We start from the raw sequence: 6131 nt of genomic DNA, 5'->3' as shown, positions 1-6131 counted from the left end.
CCACGCTTCGAAACTAGTTTCTGCTTCGCTTATGATATGTAAATTTGTGGAACCATTGATGGATATTTGAGATTTATATTGTAATTTGTTTGAGGACTGTAGTGAGCGACTGAGTCCTGGTGAGAGGTGGGCAGGCGGTCCGCCGAATCCTTTGGTTCGCCTTAGGGGGAGGTGAGGCCGTCACAGTTGGTATCAGAGTTTAGGCCTAAGATCTCTGTAGTGTATCTTAGACTTAAAATTTAGGATGCCGGACTGTGGGTCTGATTTGAAATGTCAGTGATTTCTTGTAGAATTCAAAAATTTGATAAGTGAGATTAGAGTAATTCTTACTGCTTGCATGGAAGTGCTTGTTTGACTTTTGTGGGATATCTTGATCTGATTAGTACAAGTTGGAATGTCGAGAACGATATTCTTTTAAGGAGGGGAGTTTGAGGCGCCCGGAAGAAGGAAAAGGAAAAAAAATTCTGGTTCGCTTTGTTTTTGGCCAATCCGGCAGGAAATCCGACCAGTTTTTGGCCGGATACCTGGCCGGATTGCCTTGGAATTTTGAAAAAAAATTGTTTTACCGTTGCCTTGAATCTGGCCAGGAATCCGGCCGGAAATTCGGCCAGATTTCGATCGGATTGTGACATGTCACAGTCGGTCATCAACTTTGTCCGGCTGTTTCCTTCATTCTTATCCAACTTTTGGACAAAATATCTTCCATTTTTTCACCTGGCTTTTCCGTCCATCATAGAGAGAAAAGCTCTCAATTTTCCTAGTTTTAATTTTTGCCAAAATCTTGAGATTTGATCGATGGTTTTGGAAACTACTCCACACATGGGCTCACTATGGAAGTTTGAAGAGGTTGATGGAGTTGTTTTGGAAGGGGAAGCTTTCAGGTGCTATCTTTCCTGAGTTTATGAGGTGAGTTACTAAGAAAGTACCCCTTTTGTTTTAATAATGATATATTAGTGGGTTGTTGTGTTTAAATATGTTGTATTGTGGATGATTTTATGATTTTAAGTAAAATTGGACCAATTTTTGATTTATTGGGGAATTTTTTGATTTTATATGATTATGGTATGTCGGTCATGGAATGATAGCTAGTTGTGGTGTAAAATGGAGCTTGTATATGTTGGATATGATTTTTTGCAGAAAATTTCTGGTTTGTGCGGAAATTCCGGTTTTAGGTTTTAATTTGGGGCTTTCTTATGGATTGGTTGTAAAGGCCCTAATTGACTTTGATTGAAGGGTATTGTGGCCCTAATTGGATGTGTTTTATTGCTTATGAATCGTATGTGTAATTGTGGTTGGTAAGATGCAACATGCTATTTTTATTGTAGGTTGGAAAATAAAGAAATTAAGGGGAAATGCTGTCCGATCTTTGAGAGCGTTTGATTGCTTTGAGTTTGAGTGCAAGGACTTGGACTTGATCAAGGAACTGCATATGATGGATGAGGTACATGAGCTGTGGTTGGTGAGTGATCCCAAAACTGTACCAAAGGTACTTTTGAACATTTTCTTGCATTGTTTACTCGATTGCATATCATGTGTACTTGCATGTTAGTTCATGACATGATTTGGCTTCAATGAGTTCTTGGGAAGTCCTGTGCTTAGCACCAACGTCTCCACCACTGTTTACTGTTTATCTGAAGCACCAATGGCTCCCTATCACTGTTTCACTGTTAATTGATCAATTCGAGCGTTGGACGCTAAGTACAATGATTTCACTAGCTCGTGAGAGCAATAAACGTACACTTGATTACTGATTCATGACATCATTGAAATGAACTATTGTGAAATTGATTTGATTACTGATTTGACTGGTTACTCGCTGAGCTTCTAGCTCACCCCAAAACTATTTTGTTCCTCTCCACAGGGCTCGAGGCGAAGGAGGTGCTTGTAGTACTTATTCATGTGACTGGATGGATTACCTCATGTATAGTTTGAATTCGCACTCCTCTTGTGTAATAGCTAGGGTTATTTGAATGTTTAGACAGGATCGGATGTGTGTGTAAGTTCCACGCTTCGAAACTAGTTTCTGCTTCGCTTATGATATGTAAATTTGTGAAACCATTGATGGATATTTGAGATTTATATTGTAATTTGTTTGAGGCCTGTAGTGAGCGACTGAGTCCTGGTGAGAGGTGGGCAGGCGGTCCGCCGAATCCTTTGGTTCGCCTTAGGGGGAGGTGAGGCCGTCACAGTTGGTATCAGAGTTTAGCCCTAAGATCTCTGTAGTGTATCTTAGACTTAAAATTTAGGATGCTGGACTGTGGGTCTGATTTGAAATGTCAGTGATTTCTTGTAGAATTCAAAAATTTGATAAGTGAGATTAGAGTAATTCTTACTGCTTGCATGGAAGTGCTTGTTTGACTTTTGTGGGATATGTTGATCTGATTAGTACAAGTTGGAATGTCGAGAACGATATTCTTTTAAGGAGGGGAGTTTGAGGCGCCCGGAAGAAGGAAAAGGAAAAAAAATTCTGGTTCGCTTTGTTTTTGGCCAATCCGGCAGGAAATCCGACCAGTTTTTGGCCGGATACCTGGCCGGATTGCCTTGGAATTTTGAAAAAAAATTGTTTTACCGTTGCCTTGAATCTGGCCAGGAATCCGGCCGGAAATTCGGCCAGATTTCGACCGGATTGTGACATGTCACAGTCGGTCATCAACTTTGTCCGGCTGTTTCCTTCATTCTTATCCAACTTTTGGACAAAATATCTTCCATTTTTTCACCTGGCTTTTCCGTCCATCATAGAGAGAAAAGCTCTCAATTTTCCTAGTTTTAATTTTTGCCAAAATCTTGAGATTTGATCGATGGTTTTGGAAACTACTCCACACATGGGCTCACTATGGAAGTTTGAAGAGGTTGATGGAGTTGTTTTGGAAGGGGAAGCTTTCAGGTGCTATCTTTCCTGAGTTTATGAGGTGAGTTACTAAGAAAGTACCCCTTTTGTTTTAATAATGATATATTAGTGGGTTGTTGTGTTTAAATATGTTGTATTGTGGATGATTTTATGATTTTAAGTAAAATTGGACCAATTTTTGATTTATTGGGGAATTTTTTGATTTTATATGATTATGGTATGTCGGTCATGGAATGATAGCTAGTTGTGGTGTAAAATGGAGCTTGTATATGTTGGATATGATTTTTTGCAGAAAATTTCTGGTTTGTGCGGAAATTCCGGTTTTAGGTTTTAATTTGGGGCTTTCTTATGGATTGGTTGTAAAGGCCCTAATTGACTTTGATTGAAGGGTATTGTGGCCCTAATTGGATGTGTTTTATTGCTTATGAATCGTATGTGTAATTGTGGTTGGTAAGATGCAACATGCTATTTTTATTGTAGGTTGGAAAATAAAGAAATTAAGGGGAAATGCTGTCCGATCTTTGAGAGCGTTTGATTGCTTTGAGTTTGAGTGCAAGGACTTGGACTTGATCAAGGAACTGCATATGATGGATGAGGTACATGAGCTGTGGTTGGTGAGTGATCCCAAAACTGTACCAAAGGTACTTTTGAACATTTTCTTGCATTGTTTACTCGATTGCATATCATGTGTACTTGCATGTTAGTTCATGACATGATTTGGCTTCAATGAGTTCTTGGGAAGTCCTGTGCTTAGCACCAACGTCTCCACCACTGTTTACTGTTTATCTGAAGCACCAATGGCTCCCTATCACTGTTTCACTGTTAATTGATCAATTCGAGCGTTGGACGCTAAGTACAATGATTTCACTAGCTCGTTAGAGCAATAAACGTACACTTGATTACTGATTCATGACATCATTGAAATGAACTATTGTGAAATTGATTTGATTACTGATTTGACTGGTTACTCGCTGAGCTTCTAGCTCACCCCAAAACTATTTTGTTCCTCTCCACAGGGCTCGAGGCGAAGGAGGTGCTTGTAGTACTTATTCATGTGACTGGATGGATTACCTCATGTATAGTTTGAATTCGCACTCCTCTTGTGTAATAGCTAGGGTTATTTGAATGTTTAGACAGGATCGGATGTGTGTGTAAGTTCCACGCTTCGAAACTAGTTTCTGCTTCGCTTATGATATGTAAATTTGTGAAACCATTGATGGATATTTGAGATTTATATTGTAATTTGTTTGAGGCCTGTAGTGAGCGACTGAGTCCTGGTGAGAGGTGGGCAGGCGGTCCGCCGAATCCTTTGGTTCGCCTTAGGGGGAGGTGAGGCCGTCACAGTTGGTATCAGAGTTTAGCCCTAAGATCTCTGTAGTGTATCTTAGACTTAAAATTTAGGATGCTGGACTGTGGGTCTGATTTGAAATGTCAGTGATTTCTTGTAGAATTCAAAAATTTGATAAGTGAGATTAGAGTAATTCTTACTGCTTGCATGGAAGTGCTTGTTTGACTTTTGTGGGATATGTTGATATGATTAGTACAAGTTGGAATGTCGAGAACGATATTCTTTTAAGGAGGGGAGTTTGAGGCGCCCGGAAGAAGGAAAAGGAAAAAAAATTCTGGTTCGCTTTGTTTTTGGCCAATCCGGCAGGAAATCCGACCAGTTTTTGGCCGGATACCTGGCCGGATTGCCTTGGAATTTTGAAAAAAAATTGTTTTACCGTTGCCTTGAATCTGGCCAGGAATCCGGCCGGAAATTCGGCCAGATTTCGACCGGATTGTGACATGTCACAGTCGGTCATCAACTTTGTCCGGCTGTTTCCTTCATTCTTATCCAACTTTTGGACAAAATATCTTCCATTTTTTCACCTGGCTTTTCCGTCCATCATAGAGAGAAAAGCTCTCAATTTTCCTAGTTTTAATTTTTGCCAAAATCTTGAGATTTGATCGATGGTTTTGGAAACTACTCCACACATGGGCTCACTATGGAAGTTTGAAGAGGTTGATGGAGTTGTTTTGGAAGGGGAAGCTTTCAGGTGCTATCTTTCCTGAGTTTATGAGGTGAGTTACTAAGAAAGTACCCCTTTTGTTTTAATAATGATATATTAGTGGGTTGTTGTGTTTAAATATGTTGTATTGTGGATGATTTTATGATTTTAGGTAAAATTGGACCAATTTTTGATTTATTGGGGAATTTTTTGATTTTATATGATTATGGTATGTTGGTCATGGAATGATAGCTAGTTGTGGTGTAAAATTGAGCTTGTATATGTTGGATATGATTTTTTGTAGAAAATTTCTGGTTTGTGCGGAAATTCCGGTTTTAGGGTTTAATTTGGGGCTTTCTTATGGATTGGTTGTAAAGTCCCTAATTGACTTTGATTGAAGGGTATTGTGGCCCTAATTGGATGTGTTTTATTGCTTATGAATCATATGTGTAATTGTGGTTGGTAAGATGCAACATGCTATTTTTATTGTAGGTTGGAAAATAAAGAAATTAAGGGGAAATGCTGTCCGATCTTTGAGAGCGTTTGATTGCTTTGAGTTTGAGTGCAAGGACTTGGACTTGATCAAGGAACTGCATATGATGGATGAGGTACATGAGCTGTGGTTGGTGAGTGATCCCAAAACTGTACCAAATGTACTTTTGAACATTTTCTTGCATTGTTTACTCGATTGCATATCATGTATACTTGCATGTTAGTTCATGACATGATTTGGCTTCAATGAGTTCTTGGGAAGTCCTGTGCTTAGCACCAACGTCTCCACCACTGTTTACTGTTTATCTGAAGCACCAATGGCTCCCTATCACTGTTAATTGATCAATTCGAGCGTTGGACGCTAAGTACAATGATTTCACTAGCTCGTGAGAGCAATAAACGTACACTTGATTACTGATTCATGACATCATTGAAATGAACTATTGTGAAATTGATTTGATTACTGATTTGACTGGTTACTCGCTGAGCTTCTAGCTCACCCCAAAACTATTTTATTCCCCTCCACAGGGCTCGAGGCGAAGGAGGTGCTTGTAGTACTTATTCATGTGACTGGATGGATTACCTCATGTATAGTTTGAATTCGCACTCCTCTTGTGTAATAGCTAGGGTTATTTGAATGTTTAGACAGGATCGGATGTGTGTGTAAGTTGTGAGAACCCGTAAAATTCTAATATTTTTCCTAGGGTTTATTACCCCTTAATTGCATGTTTTCTGCATTTTCTGGCTTAGAAATATTTTCTTAGTGGATTTTATGAGCAGTTATAGTTTTAAGATGATTT

This window comes from Coffea arabica, chromosome 9c (genome assembly GCF_036785885.1).
Source record: "Coffea arabica cultivar ET-39 chromosome 9c, Coffea Arabica ET-39 HiFi, whole genome shotgun sequence".
Lineage (NCBI taxonomy): Eukaryota > Viridiplantae > Streptophyta > Magnoliopsida > Gentianales > Rubiaceae > Coffea > Coffea arabica.
This window is presented reverse-complemented; position numbering follows the sequence as displayed.